Here is a 16928-nt window from a genome sequence, read left to right on the forward strand (position 1 = left end):
CAGCTAATTCAGACCCTGTGAGCAGTCAGTTCCACAGAGCGCTTAATGACGTAGTTACAGCTGGGATTCATGCTTTTATTTTTGAACTTTATTTTATCCCCCGATGTTTTATGATCCACGTGTTGTTTTTATTTGGCTCTTCTTTATCTGCTGCTTTATGTTGTTTTTATCTGTGCTGTCCTTTTCTGTGAAGCACTTTGTAACCTTGTTAAGAAAAGTGCTATATAAATAAAGTTAATAATGAGCTTATATTATATAACCTGTCTAGACTATTAAGTCCCTCTTCACCTGTCTTAGAAAGACATCCCTGAACAGTTTACAAGTGGTCCAGAATGCTACTGCTAAGCTTTTGGGAGGTTTCAAAAAGGTCTCATGTAACTCCAGTTCTGATCTCTTTACACTGGCTCCTCGTCAAATTCAGGATCCAGTTCAAGTTTCTTGAATCCCTTGTCGAGCTCTTCATGGTCAGACACCTGCCTACATTAGAGATCTACTGCAGCCCTATATTACCAGCGGGTCTCTCTGGTCCTCTGATCAGGGTTTGTTGGTTGTTCCTCGATCCAGACTCAAAACTAAAGTAACTTCAAGTTGTGGCTCCTAAACAATTCTAACTGTTTCATGTTGGACTTTTGTGGACACCTTCAAAAAGCAGCTCACGGCCTCCTGCTTTGCCTTTGGTTGGTTTTACTTTCTATTTCTTTTCTGCTTCTCTATTTTATTTATTAATTCCATTACGTGTCTCTATTTAATGTCTATTATCTTTTATTGTGAAGCACTTTGTTACGCCCGATCTAGAGAGGTGCTTTATGAATACATTTTACTTACTCGTGTACTGACTTGGCGAGTCGGGTGCATTTACACTTTTTCCACATCTGGCTAGAAGGCATCTCGAGTTCAAAGTTCGGGACTTTGACACCAGAGACCGGGGGTTTGCATCCTGTGTCCTCGTGTGGTTACGTTTAGATACATTTTAGTGGTTTACTTGCCTCATGTAATCTGTAATTTAGCGGTTACTGTATTGGTATTACATGATGAAAAACACTTAAAACGGTAACAGTCCAGAGTCAAATGTGTGTTAAAATTAATTTTTGTACATATATACATATTTTAAACCATTTTTCTGTTTAATTATACTTTATTAGCCATGCTAGCAGCATCGCTACATGTCTGTAGTTCAGTCTGTCCACCACTTTGGTCCAGACTGAAATATCTCAACAACTACTGGATGGATTGCCATGAAATGTGGTTCAGACATCCATGTTTCCGTCAGGATGGATTGTAATAACTTTGCTGATTCTCATTCCCATCAACCTCAGCTGCACTTTGTGTTTAGTGCTAATTAGGTAACGTTAGCATGCTGACACGCTAAACTAATAAGGGGAACATGGTAAACATGAGAAACATTAGCGTGTCAGCATTGACGTTAGCATTTACTTCACTGAGCTGCTAGCGTGGCTGTAGACTCTTCGCCTTGTTTTTATCTTTCACTCACTCACATCTACGTATATTCAGACACACGCGTGCTCGTGTACAATAACCGGTGGTGCGTGGGCATACGATCGATGGTAATTGATTTCTAAAGCCTACTTAACTAACTCTGCTGACCGGTGCATGAACGGCAGAACAAAGCACTTAGATGATATATGAGTCAGTGGATGAAGGGAACAGCAGAAGCAGGGAAAGCAGTGTTCAGGACTGACTCACCATCACATGGGTGTGTGTCTACAGTATGTGACTGTGTGTGAGAGACAGGGAGAAAATGATGACATTCAGATCACGATTCACAACAGACTCTCAGACAGCCGCCTCAATAGCTTTTGAAAGACCCGAGTAAATCCACTTTAAAATGACACACACTGAACATACATACATACGTGTGTGTGTGTGTAATATATATATATATATATATATATATATATATAAAAATTTGTACATGTGCGAATAGACTGTCCTCCCAAGAAAAACGACACCACGAGTCGTTTCAGCAAAATACCAACACATGTTGATGTGTCGAGTGACAAAACGGTAAATGCACTGCAGTTAAACAGAGCTTTTCTACCTCCAGTACAGTACAAAATATATGTGGGGAGGGGACGGGGTCAGAAAAGGGTCAGGGTTGTGTGTTTTTCCTTTTTGCTGAAGGGAGAGTCGGGGAGGGCACTTTAACTTTTTCTCAACCCAGAGTTACAATTTATTTTAATCTCATATTTACATCAAAAAGAGGGATTTTGTGTTTTGGTCATGAACATTTCACCTTACTGTGTCTCTGTATCAGGGGTTCATTTTTTCATCTAAAATCAACTTTAATCAACTAGAAGCTTTAAAATCAACTAGAAGCTAAGGTCGTATTTTTCATTTAAGTGCTATGTGAAAATTATTAAGGTTTAAATTATACTACACCGTATCATCTTCTAGTTATTAATGGCAAGGTGAGTTGTACCAATTCAACGGGGTCAGGGAGGGGGTCCAGAGAAAATATTGCTAACCCTGTGGAGGGCCGTGCTTTATAAAAAAAGCGAACCACAAGGTTCACTTCAACATGCGGACAGCAGGACTCAGGGATTAATGTGATTAGTGGACGACCCACTCTACCTGCTACAGCTGATAGGAATTATGATTGTTGTCTTTCTGGACCGAACGAGGAAGCAGTGTGACGCGAGACCACTGCTCACTTCCTGTTTCCTACCAACAGTCAATGCTGGTTTCTTTTAAAAGAATAGTTCAACATTATGGGAAATATGCTTATTCACTTTCCTGCCGAGAGTCAGACGTTCAGATTGATACCACTATCACGTCTGTACGGTAAATATGAAGCTACAGCCAGCAGACAGTTAGCCTAGCTTAGCATAAAGACTGGAAACAGGGGGAAACAGCTACCCTGCTCTGTCTAAAGGTAACAAAATCCACCTACCAGCACCTCAAAAGCTCAGTGATTAACACGTTACATCTCGTTTGTTTAATCTGCACAAAAACCAAAGTGAAAAACAACACGCTGTGGTTTTACAGGCGAGGTCATGCAGTCACTTCCTGGAGTCTTCACTGTTTTCCTGGCAACCTCACGGTGACTATAAGACTCCAGGAAATCAAACAATAGGCCGTGACAATAAAAAGCTAATGTAGCTTCATATTTACCGTACATATATGAGAGAGGTATCAATCGTCTCATCTAACTCTCCACCAGAAAACGAATAAGCATATTCCCTAACGTCGACACATTCCTTTAACCATAACCAAGTCGTTTCTGTGCCTAACCACAGCGACGTCAGATCAGAAAACTGTTTTATTTCTGCAACACTGATTTGTAATAGTTTTGGAAGGCACTGACGAATAATGTCATCCTGCTGATGTTTGGTTCTGGAGGGAAATTACAAGCAACATATTCTGTTGTTTCATTTGGAGGACTTGTGCGTAGAGACGAGGAAAATTCTGGCCAATTATCAAACAGCGTCTGATTAGATTTAGGATTGGGATTACATTTGTGTACCTTAACGGTGTGAAAGGAAGTAGTTTCCCTCTTTATGAGACTCGGCTGGTTGGTTAAGAGTCACTCAGTGACCGTATTTGTTAAACGTTCAGTTCATTGGTAATACGTTTGTTTCAGTTGGCCATCATGCAGTGTTAGAGAGAGAAGACATCCGGTAAACCACAAACAAGAATCAGTCAGAGCTGCGTAGACAGTTTAAACCCAAATGTTGTTGTTTTTCATTCATCCGACTTCTGTTTGTGAACAAGTGGCAGCAAACAAATCATGTCTTCTTCAGTGGTGTTACTGTTGCTTTCTATAGGTCTAATAAAAGCAATATAAACACATTTATTGCAATGAGACCTTGAGACACTTTTATTGTGCGCCACAACAAAGAAAGTGTCTATAAAGCATTACAAAAGGTAGGAAATGTTACCAAATGGATCCCAAGATGTACATATTGGTCCAGACCTGTCTGGTCAGGAGAGAGTTTAACAGCGAGGCTGTCTGTGTGTAAAGCATAAGTAAAACTAGAAAGCACTCAAAGACTTTACTGTGTAGTTCTGCCAAGGCTGCACAATCCTCTAAATGTGTTATTCTAAAAGGATCGGTTCACCCAAATCACAAAAAACACATTTAAATCTCGTCATGAAGTTGTTCAGATATCTGCTGTCACTCCAATACAATGGAGGTGAATGGGATCAGTGTCCTTGTTATTCTGAATAGTCCACACACCTCATGCAGTCTGAAGTGGAACTACTTTGTACGGCAGAAATAGTCCTTATGAAAACAGTTGACAGTGTGTTCGGTATTTGGGTTGAACCAACCCTCAATAATAGAAAATGGTTAGAAATACTTAATCTGTATGCATCCAGTTCTGCATCAACATACTGTGGTAATAGACAGTGTGGGACTTTTTTTTAACTAAGTATAATTGTTCATAAGAAAATATCAAAAGCTAAAATATCTGTGTTAAGAAACCCTCCAGAAATCCTTGTATTCAAATACTTCCTGTATTTTTTAGCCAATGGCCTAACTTTCCCTTCAGATTCCATTGTAATCTGTTTTTAACATATTCTGCTAAATAACAAGGTATAATCATACCTGGCATAATGTTCACCATGTTCACCATCTTAGTTTCAAGTGTTAGCATGCTAACATTTGCTAATTAGCAGTGAACACAGAGTGCAGCTGAGGCTGATGGGAACGTCGTCAGTTCTGCAGGTGTTTGGTCAGAAACCAAAGTGTTGGACACGTTAACATGTCGACCTGATGGTGGCGCTAGATGGAAAGTCAGAGGATCATCAAAGTCAGTAGGATTCATCCTGAGGGGAACATGAATGTCTGTGCAAAATTTAATCTTAATCCATCCAACAGTTGTTGAGATATTTCAGTCTGGACCAAAGTGGAGGACCGGCCGGCCGGTGGCCATCCCCAGAGCTCTGCAGCTAGCCTGGCTACACATCAAGGGCTCTCACAACTACACAAGCCAAAATGACTGGCCTGGATTTGCTCTGGACTTTAGCCTATAGCAAAATTATATTTGCAAGTGGAGGAATGTGTGAATGCGTCAGCTCACTTATTTGGTTTTACTTTCCCCAAAACCACTTTGCGAATCTGTTGCTCACTCAACAGCCCATCGTGTACGAGTGAAGATGAAGGTGTTCGCCTCTGCTGCTTGTCGAGTGTCTCTCCAAAGCTTGTAGCGCCCGTGTGACTCCTCCGACCCGCCTCATCACTCTCACAATAACGCTTGGCTCCTCCGGCCTTAAACCGAGCCAGAGTATGAGGGATTGTCTTCGGCATTTCTGTGGGGAGGATTCCTATACGCTGTGAGAGAACTGTGTAGGAAGGTGATTCTTGGAAAAGAGGAGATGAGACAAGAAAACAGGACAAGGAGAGGAAACAAGGTGAGGAGATGAAAGAAGGAAATAAGGAGAGTAAAACAAGAAAAGGAAACAAGTGAAAGAAAAATGAAACATGTAAAGGAAAGGAAACAACAAGAGGAAACAATAAGGGGAAAGAAAACAAGTGAAGGAGAGGAAACAAGAGGTGGAAATGAGGGCAGGAAAGGAAACACAGAGAGAAAACAAGCAGAGGAAAATAAACAAGGAGAGGAGACAAGATTATAAAACAAGGAAGGAAGAGGAAACAAGTGCAGGAAAGGAAACATGATAAAAAACGAAGAGAAGAGGGGACATGAGTAGAGGAAACAAGGAAAGGAAACAAGAGGAGGTGAGAGGAACAAGAGGAAAGGAGAGGAGATGAAAGAAGGAAAGGACAAAGGATGGAAAAGGATGGAAAACAAAGGAAACAAGAGGAGAGGAGAAAGGAAGGAAGCAAGAAAAGAGGACAGCATCGTAGAGAGGAGTAGACAAGCTGAGAGTTGAGGAGACAAGGACAGAAACCAAGGAAAGGAAACAAGGAGAGGAGACAAGTAGTCCAGTATTATTCAGGGACAGCTGACATTATGTCTCTCTCTTGCTCGCTCGGCCGCTCTCTCTCTCTCTCTCCCCTCACCACTCGTCTCCAATCTGCTCGTTTCTGTTGGTTTGTTCTGCTAACAAACACTCATTTGCTGCTCCGTCCCTCAGGACAGGAGCAGGCTCATGTTTGAATAATGACGGAATAAAGATGGATAATAACCTCCAACATACCCTGCTGTGCGTTTATGCATGCGCCTGTGCTCGGCTGCTCTGCGTACACCTTTCTGCTCGGTTACTTTCTGATGCAGGAACAAGAGTGCAGCCGGTTTGTCTGAAAATGTGTCTCGTACACGTGTGGCGTTCAGGCTTCCTGTCACATACAGATACTCCAACAAATCCATGAGGCAGAAACACAGCAGATAGAGAGTTCAAATGGATTCATCCAGCATATGACAGATACTGGAAATGGATTTCAGTGCCTGTCAAAACAAACAATGCTTTTCTGCTTCAAGCTCACAGAAAGACAGCCAGAGGGGGATTGGAGATGGATGGAGGATAGTGCTGAGCTCCCCGTGACTCTCTGCTCCCTCAGCATCGACTTCAACTCTATTCTTAATGCATATAGTTCACAAGCAGGCCGACACACACACACACACGTGAGAAATGTATGCAAACACACGGAGCGATAAATAAAAGCACTTGTTTATTGTCCAGCAGTTTCATGTCAGCGCTCACGTTACAGCACATCCTCACTGCTGTATCCAGTCGTCTGTGACTGATAGAGCACTGACCGGAGCGATGTGACCTCTGCAGCTTGATATCGACTCCGTGTTCACACTGCACCACATGCTGGAAATGCACCAGTCCGGTGGGAACAGTAGGGGGGAATCTGTCTTACCACAATTTGAAAGGGTGTTAAACTGCAAATTGGTACGACTGGGCTTCTTCACAGTGCTTACAGTCAAAAAGGCAACGCTGGTTTCTGGGTGTTATCTTTTATACACATTAAGAAAAGTACATTCTCTCGAAGCTCCACTAATCAAAAGTGTGTGAAATGTGTTGTTCCGGCAGCTCTGTGTAGCTTTTTAGCCTCTTTTTGCTCATAGTTTCAGGTGTGAAACAAAGCAAAGTGGGACAATATCTGCATCATAAAACGTGGAGGGGGGAGAGAGAGAGAGAGAGAGAGAGAGAGAGAGAGAGAGAGAGAGGCTATCGCTGCCTTATAACAGATATTACACAGAGAAATTCAAAAATATAGCTAACTCTTCACTTAATGAGAAAGTTTCTTCACAACTGGTCACACGGCAGAATAACTGTTAGCGGTGGGTGTTTCTTGCATATTTAGAAATGTTGGTTTTGTGGCTGACCGGAGAATATGGAAAGTAAACTCCAGGAACACGCTGAATTTTTCCAGAAAGACCGCTGAAAGAAATGCTGAATGAGAGATTGTATTGAGTAATGGAAGCTAGTGGACAGACATGGCGTCAGCACTTTGGCACTCGTGACTGATCAGAGCTAGCTTGTTCCCAGCTTGCTAGCGTGTTAGCCGTTAGCTCGCCAGCTACAGTAATTCATCAAACAGCCCGGCTGCAAGTAGTCCTTATGTCACCAGGCTTCTTGAACCAAATATTTCACACGGATGAATATCACATTTCTCTACAGCAGAGCTGTCCAAACCTGTCAGGATTGCTCAGCAGTCAAAGGACAACACATGCAGACACTCTGAATGGTGTGGAAATGTAGCATGTAGAACGTCTGATTCAACATTTATTTTATGTCCGGGCTGAAATTGTTCTTTCCACAGAAGGAAACTGTGCCCTCGCCACATAATTCTTGCAATTTAAGTTTTTTGACAACCAGGAAATGAAGCTCAGACAGCAATGATTGGGGTCTCTCACTGCCCGCCATCTGTACAGTCCTGAGCTGAACTCTGATGGCCACTGTTGCACCTCAAAGCACCAATAACACACACATTAGACTATTTCCTCATTCTCGCCAAATGTGATATTTTAGGCAAGGGTCGATTGTAGGCATAGTCGAGCTCGACCGTCGCCTAACTGGGATACTATTATTATGTGCACAGGTGCATCCTCAACTGCAGTCATGTAGAGGTCAGTAGGTTTAACATAAGAGAGCCCATAATGATAAACAATTACAACCTGAAATTAGAACGAAAGTAAGGATGCCCAAAGCATCCGCAGACTTTAATTACAAGGTATCGGCTATGAATCCAGATGTTTGCTCCTGGAATGACAGCTGTCACTGCGCCCTCTGTGAGCCGTTAAAACACTGACTCTCACACTCTCAGCGTGAGGAAAACACTGACTCACAGCGTGAGGAAAACACTGCCTCTGACTCTCAGCGTGAGGAAAACACTGACTCACAGCGTGAGGAAAACACTGACTCTGATTCACAGCTTGAGGAAAACACTGCCTCTGACTCACAGCGTGAGGAAAACACTGACTCTGACTCTCAGCGTGAGGAAAACACTGCCTCTGACTCTCAGCGTGAGGAAAACACTGACTCACAGCGTGAGGAAAACACTGACTCTGATTCACAGCTTGAGGAAAACACTGCCTCTGACTCACAGCGTGAGGAAAACACTGACTCTGACTCTCAGCGTGAGGAAAACACTGCCTCTGACTCACAGCGTGAGGAAAACTCACAGCGTGAGACTCTGACTCAGCGTGAGGAAAACACTGACTCACAGCGTGAGGAAAACACTGACTCACAGCGTGAGGAAAACACTGACTCTGATTCACAGCTTGAGGAAAACACTGACTCTGATTCACAGCTTGAGGAAAACACTGACTCTGATTCACAGCTTGAGGAAAACACTGACTCTGACTCTCAGCGTGAGGAAAACACTGACTCTGACTCACAGCGTGAGGAAAACACTGACTGACTCACAGCGTGAGGAAAACACTGACTCTGACTCACAGCGTGAGGAAAACACTGACTCTGACTCACAGCGTGAGGAAAACACTGACTCTGACTCACAGCGTGAGGAAAACACTGACTCTGACTCACAGCGTGAGGAAAACACTGACTCTGACTCACAGCGTGAGGAAAACACTGACTCTGACTCACAGCGTGAGGAAAACACTGACTCACAGCGTGAGGAAAACACTGCCTCTGACTCTCAGCGTGAGGAAAACACTGCCTCTGACTCTCAGCGTGAGGAAAACACTGACTCTGACTCTCAGCGTGAGGAAAACACTGACTCTGACTCTCAGCGTGAGGAAAACACTGACTCACAGCGTGAGGAAAACACTGCCTCTGACTCTCAGCGTGAGGAAAACACTGACTCACAGCGTGAGGAAAACACTGACTCTCAGGGTGAGGAAAACACTGACTCACAGCGTGAGGAAAACACTGACTCTCAGCGTGAGGAAAACACTGACTCACAGCGTGAGGAAAACACTGACTCTCAGCGTGAGGAAAACACTGACTCACAGCGTGAGGAAAACACTGACTCACAGCGTGAGGAAAACACTGACTCACAGCGTGAGGAAAACACTGACTCTCAGCGTGAGGAAAACACTGACTCACAGCGTGAGGAAAACACTGACTCTCAGCGTGAGGAAAACACTGATTCACAGCTTGAGGAAAACACTGACTCTGATTCACAGCCTGAGGAAAACACTGACTCTGACTCTCAGCGTGAGGAAAACACTGACTCACAGCGTGAGGAAAAAACTGACTCACAGCGTGAGGAAAAAACTGACTCACAGCGTGAGGAAAACACTGACTCACAGCTTGAGGAAAACACTGACTCTGACTCTCAGCGTGAGGAAAACACTGACTCTGACTCACAGCGTGAGGAAAACACTGACTCTGACTCACAGCGTGAGGAAAACACTGACTCTGACTCACAGCGTGAGGAAAACACTGACTCTGACTCTCAGCGTGAGGAAAACACTGACTCTGACTCTCAGCGTGAGGAAAACACTGACTCACAGCGTGAGGAAAACACTGACTCACAGCGTGAGGAAAACACTGACTCACAGCGTGAGGAAAACACTGACTCACAGCGTGAGGAAAACACTGCCTCTGACTCACAGCGTGAGGAAAACACTGACTCACAGCGTGAGGAAAACACTGACTCACAGCGTGAGGAAAACACTGACTCTGACTCACAGCGTGAGGAAAACACTGACTCTGACTCTCAGGGTGAGGAAAACACTGACTCTCAGCGTGAGGAAAACACTGACTCTGATTCAAAGCTTGAGGAAAACACTGACTCTGACTCTCAGCGTGAGGAAAACACTGCCTCTGACTCACAGCGTGAGGAAAAAACTGACTCTGACTCACAGCGTGAGGAAAACACTGACTCACAGCGTGAGGAAAACACTGACTCACAGCGTGAGGAAAACACTGACTCACAGCGTGAGGAAAACACTGACTCTGATTCACAGCTTGAGGAAAACACTGCCTCTGACTCTCAGCGTGAGGAAAACACTGACTCTGACTCTCAGCGTGAGGAAAACACTGCCTCTGACTCACAGCGTGAGGAAAACACTGACTCACAGCGTGAGGAAAACACTGACTCACAGCGTGAGGAAAACACTGACTCTGATTCACAGCTTGAGGAAAACACTGCCTCTGACTCACAGCGTGAGGAAAACACTAACTCTGACTCTCAGCGTGAGGAAAACACTGCCTCTGACTCACAGCGTGAGGAAAAAACTGACTCACAGCGTGAGGAAAACACTGACTCACAGCGTGAGGAAAACACTGACTCACAGCGTGAGGAAAACACTGACTCTGATTCACAGCTTGAGGAAAACACTGACTCTGATTCACAGCTTGAGGAAAACACTGACTCTGACTCTCAGCGTGAGGAAAACACTGACTCTGACTCACAGCGTGAGGAAAACACTGACTGATTCACAGCTTGAGGAAAACACTGACTCTGATTCACAGCTTGAGGAAAACACTGACTCTGATTCACAGCTTGAGGAAAACACTGACTCTGATTCACAGCTTGAGGAAAACACTGACTCTGACTCACAGCGTGAGGAAAACACTGACTGACTCACAGCGTGAGGAAAACACTGACTGACTCACAGCGTGAGGAAAACACTGACTCTGACTCACAGCGTGAGGAAAACACTGACTCTGACTCTCAGCGTGAGGAAAACACTGCCTCTGACTCTCAGCGTGAGGAAAACACTGCCTCTGACTCACAGCGTGAGGAAAAAACTGACTCTGACTCACAGCGTGAGGAAAACACTGACTCTGACTCACAGCGTGAGGAAAACACTGACTCACAGCGTGAGGAAAACACTGACTCACAGCGTGAGGAAAACACTGCCTCTGACTCTCAGCGTGAGGAAAACACTGACTCTGACTCTCAGCGTGAGGAAAACACTGACTCTGACTCTCAGCGTGAGGAAAACACTGACTCACAGCGTGAGGAAAACACTGCCTCTGACTCTCAGCGTGAGGAAAACACTGCCTCTGACTCTCAGCGTGAGGAAAACACTGCCTCTGACTCTCAGCGTGAGGAAAACACTGACTCACAGCGTGAGGAAAACACTGACTCTCAGGGTGAGGAAAACACTGACTCACAGCGTGAGGAAAACACTGACTCTCAGCGTGAGGAAAACACTGACTCACAGCGTGAGGAAAACACTGACTCACAGCGTGAGGAAAACACTGACTCTCAGCGTGAGGAAAACACTGATTCACAGCTTGAGGAAAACACTGACTCTGATTCACAGCTTGAGGAAAACACTGACTCTGACTCACAGCGTGAGGAAAACACTGACTCACAGCGTGAGGAAAACACTGACTCTGATTCAAAGCTTGAGGAAAACACTGACTCTGACTCACAGCGTGAGGAAAACACTGCCTCTGACTCTCAGTGTGAGGAAAAAACTGACTCACAGCGTGAGGAAAAAACTGACTCACAGCGTGAGGAAAAAACTGACTCACAGCGTGAGGAAAACACTGACTCACAGCTTGAGGAAAACACTGACTCTGACTCTCAGCGTGAGGAAAACACTGACTCTGACTCTCAGCGTGAGGAAAACACTGACTCTGACTCACAGCGTGAGGAAAACACTGACTCTGACTCACAGCGTGAGGAAAACACTGACTCTGACTCTCAGCGTGAGGAAAACACTGACTCTGACTCTCAGCGTGAGGAAAACACTGACTCACAGCGTGAGGAAAACACTGACTCTCAGGGTGAGGAAAACACTGACTCACAGCGTGAGGAAAACACTGACTCTCAGCGTGAGGAAAACACTGACTCACAGCGTGAGGAAAACACTGACTCACAGCGTGAGGAAAACACTGACTCTCAGCGTGAGGAAAACACTGATTCACAGCGTGAGGAAAACACTGACTCTGATTCACAGCTTGAGGAAAACACTGACTCTGACTCTCAGCGTGAGGAAAACACTGACTCACAGCGTGAGGAAAACACTGACTCTGATTCAAAGCTTGAGGAAAACACTGACTCTGACTCACAGCGTGAGGAAAACACTGCCTCTGACTCACAGTGTGAGGAAAAAACTGACTCACAGCGTGAGGAAAAAACTGACTCACAGCGTGAGGAAAAAACTGACTCACAGCGTGAGGAAAAAACTGACTCACAGCGTGAGGAAAACACTGACTCACAGCGTGAGGAAAACACTGACTCACAGCTTGAGGAAAACACTGACTCTGATTCACAGCTTGAGGAAAACACTGACTCTGACTCTCAGCGTGAGGAAAACACTGACTCTGACTCTCAGCGTGAGGAAAACACTGACTCTGACTCTCAGCGTGAGGAAAACACTGACTCTGACTCACAGCGTGAGGAAAACACTGACTCACAGCGTGAGGAAAACACTGACTCACAGCGTGAGGAAAACACTGACTCACAGCGTGAGGAAAACACTGACTCACAGCGTGAGGAAAACACTGACTCACAGCGTGAGGAAAACACTGACTCACAGCTTGAGGAAAACACTGACTCACAGCTTGAGGAAAACACTGACTCTGATTCACAGCGTGAGGAAAACACTGACTCTGACTCTCAGCGTGAGGAAAACACTGACTCTGACTCTCAGCGTGAGGAAAACACTGACTCTGACTCACAGCGTGAGGAAAACACTGACTCTGACTCACAGCGTGAGGAAAACACTGACTCTGACTCTCAGCGTGAGGAAAACACTGCCTCTGACTCTCAGAGTGAGGAAAACACTGACCAGTTTCAGTTAATTAGAGAACTTCTAGCTGCAGTGACCGATGCGAGCAGAGCAGCCGTTTAGCATCTATTTCAATGACATTTTGCAGGTGAACCACATCTCTAAACTGCTGTTGTTGGTAGAAAACTTCAGTATTTAGTTCATGCTGACGTTAATGAGTGTCTATCGAAATCCTGTCCAGACCGTCCTGCAACATATTACAGAAAATGCTATATGTGCAAAATATTACAGGAAACTAGCATGTTACATTCTCTTAATGCAGAGCTATTCAGCTGTAAAACACATTTTAATTGCTTCACTTATTTAATGCAGGCCTAAAGTGTGCACTGTATGTATTATGAAGGGAAAAGAATAGACAGAATCAACATAAATACTGGATTAATGTAAATATTAATGTAAAAGTCTCACACTGATGATACCTGCACTTCAGTGTGAAAACGACAGGACTGTCACAATCATACAGGGGTATTAATATCCAAGTTTTTTATGTTCCATACAATATGTTGAATATGATTAAAACCAGGATACATCATAAGACTAGTCTGCATGTAAAGGTACTAATTGACAAACTATGTTAATTAAAAAAGGTAAATAATAAAAAATAATAAAATATTATTCAATTATTATAAAATATTATTATGAAAAGTCACCAGTGCATGTCATCAAAATGTCCAGACACGACCCTTCACTCAGCATAGAGGGACGTGGTCCAAGTGGCTCCTGCACACAGTGTCAACACATGACTGATGCATGATCCTTGACGTTGTGGCACACTGGTCCAGGGACTCGTGACACGGAGTAAGACCAAGAGCCAAAGATCTATCTGCATTACTGTGGCCAAGTCACATTCACTCTACAGGCTCTGAAAAACATGCTAATCAATGGGTTCACTGGCTAATTTGATAGATGCGAGACAAAGCACTGCACTGACATTAATTGGTGTTAAGACTTATCTTATTTTGAAACTTTTGCTAAAAGGCCCGGTCTGGAGGATTTAGTGGCATCTAGCGGTGAAACTGCAGATTGCAACCATTTGAACACCGCTCGCCTCACCCTCCCCTTCCAAGCGTGCAGGAGAAACTACGGTGGCCGCGAAAGGCCCTATCTAGAGCCAGTGTTTGGTTTGTCCGTTCTGGGCTACTGTAGAAACATGGCGGTGCGACATGGCGGCCTCGGTGGAAGGGGACCCGCTCCCTCTGTAGATATAAACGTCTTATTCTAAGGTAACGAAAACACAACGATTCTTATTTTCAGGTGATTAAACTATTGAAAACACACTTGTAAATATTATATTCAATTTCTGCCGACAGCTCCTCCTAAATGTGCTGAATATTTAGCCTTTAAATGTAGGTAAATAACCTACATACACTTTTCTACATGAGATTACCAGACCAGTTTATATGTAGATTTAATGCACTGGTTCCTCAGTGTAACCTCTGGGAAAAGACGGAAGATGCGTTTTCCCTTTACCCCCATTCTGGGCTTTCAATGTAAAAGCTAGAATTACCGCCCCGCAGGTTGTTTGCCTCCGCCAACCAGTCAAGTTGCAGTTTACATCCACGTCTGTCCAGACTCATATATGTAGTGAAAACTTAAAAGGAGTTGAATAAAAAAAAAAAGGTATAAAGTGTATATTTTGGCTTAATGGAAGTTATCACTATATTGATGATACATATGTATGATTTCAGTGAATATACATTGTTGAACTGATTAATGAAGGATTATCATAGATGTATTGGCTAAACAGGTACACATGTACTTGATTACTATGTCAAGATGGATTCTTATAGAAGTATAGTGAAAATATAGTGAAACTCACTCACAGGATCACGATTAGCCGGACATGGCGTCAGCACTTTGGCACTCGCGACTGATCAGAGCTAGCTTGTTCCCAGCTTGCTAGCGTGTTAGCCGTTAGCTTGCCAGCTACAGCAGTTCATCAAACAGCCCGGCTGCAAGTAGTCCTTATGTCACCAGACTTCTTGAACCGCCATCTGTACAGTCCTGAGCTGAACTCAGATGGCCACTGTTGCACCTCAAAGCACCAATAACACACACAGACTATTTCCTCATTCTCGCCAAATGTGATATTTTAGGCAAACTCACTCACAGGATCACGATTAGCTAGGCGCGCTCCAATTTGTTGTTTACAGTCACGTGATTCCGATGATGCTCAAAACTCAGAATGAGGCAGGAAGTGAGGCAGAATGGACGAGATGGAGGAAAGCCCGTACTGTGCTCGTTACGGTTTACTCATTGTGTCGTCCCAGTCCACATGCGTGTAAAACAGAGGTGTATGTTTTGTTGTTTGCTAAGGTGAGGAACCTGAGGTAGATCATTTGCTTTGTTTGGCGGCTAAAGCAGCATGGTAGTTAGCTTAACATGTTGTTGGCTAGCATGTTGTTAGCTGAAGGTGCTAGCTGGTGATGTTATAGACAGACGTTTATGCTTTGTTGCTTGCTAGATGGGTAAGGTAGCTGAGGAAGATTGTTTGGTTTGTCATTTGTGGGCCTATGCCGCAGCATGCTAGTTAGCTTAACATGTTACGGCTGCTGTTAGAAACTAGCTAAACTGTGGTTAGCTTCCACAGGAATGCTCACCCAACTGAGGGCACGTTTCACCATGTCACCAAAACTTAATGATAATGATCATCCAAACAAAAAGAACTAAATAGACACAAATATAAATACATGTATTTTTAAGTTTTTGCTTTTAGATACATGAGTTAGCAGTTAGAACACTGATAGACAGATGTACATTATCATTAAGTAATTTACTATGATAGTACTGTATTATACTGCATTTACTGTGGCCACCAAATGAGACCTGGGCAGACTTTGCAGATCTTGCTTCTTCACTCGCTAGTTACTACTGTTATGCTTGCCTCCTTGTGTGTGTGTGTGTGTGCGCGTGTGTGTGTAAGTGCATCTAACCCATGTTAATGCGAGTGAGCATGCGTGAGTATTTGAACATCGTTATTTCAATTATTTGTGTGTTGTGTGGTTGTGAATATATTGTGACAGCTCATGAATAATTCTAGTCCTGTGCAGGAAGCGTGTGTTTATCTACCCTTTAGACTGCTTATTGACGCACACACACACACACACACACACACACACACACACACACACAGCTCTATTGGAATGATAATGCCACAGATAATTAAGAGTGATACTGAATTACAAAATGGATGAGATAGTCCCGGTTTGAGTCTAATTAAAAGGTTCCTTGGCCCTCTTTAATATGAATGCACTCAGAAAAATACATTCATGTATGTTGGCTTTTTCCGCCCTGCACACATGCACAGAGGTAGACACACACACACACACACACACACACACACAGAGAGAAATAAACCAGAATACATAATGCACTCCTGGCAGAAAGCAGGCGTTGCACCCGTTGCACAGTGTTCCTGACCCACAGCCAGAAACATTTATCAAAAAGGCTTACAAAGGAAGTACGCAGAGGATGCTCCTGAAAATTAACAGGGTGGTATCAGCGCAGTCAATTTAAATTTACGGTCTAATGCATTAAATTACATCCCGGTCACATATTATCACAATTTAAACTAAGTTACCTCTTTGAAGCAGAGTTTCTCTTCATTTAATATGTTTATTTTGTTTGCTCATATGCACGAAAAACGCTTCAAAGAATTTTATTGGGATTATGAAACATCGCCGAATGCCACCCACGGGCCTAATGTTACACAGCTACAACCTGTAATGCATGTTTCCTTATTGTCATAGCTCATCATATGACTAAACATCTCTCGTTTTTTTGCTGAATTGTTTCATTAAATCATCCATTCATTCAACCTGTATTTATACAGGGTGA

The sequence above is a fragment of the Siniperca chuatsi genome, linkage group LG18, assembly GCF_020085105.1.
Source record: "Siniperca chuatsi isolate FFG_IHB_CAS linkage group LG18, ASM2008510v1, whole genome shotgun sequence".
In the NCBI taxonomy this organism is placed as follows: domain Eukaryota; kingdom Metazoa; phylum Chordata; class Actinopteri; order Centrarchiformes; family Sinipercidae; genus Siniperca; species Siniperca chuatsi.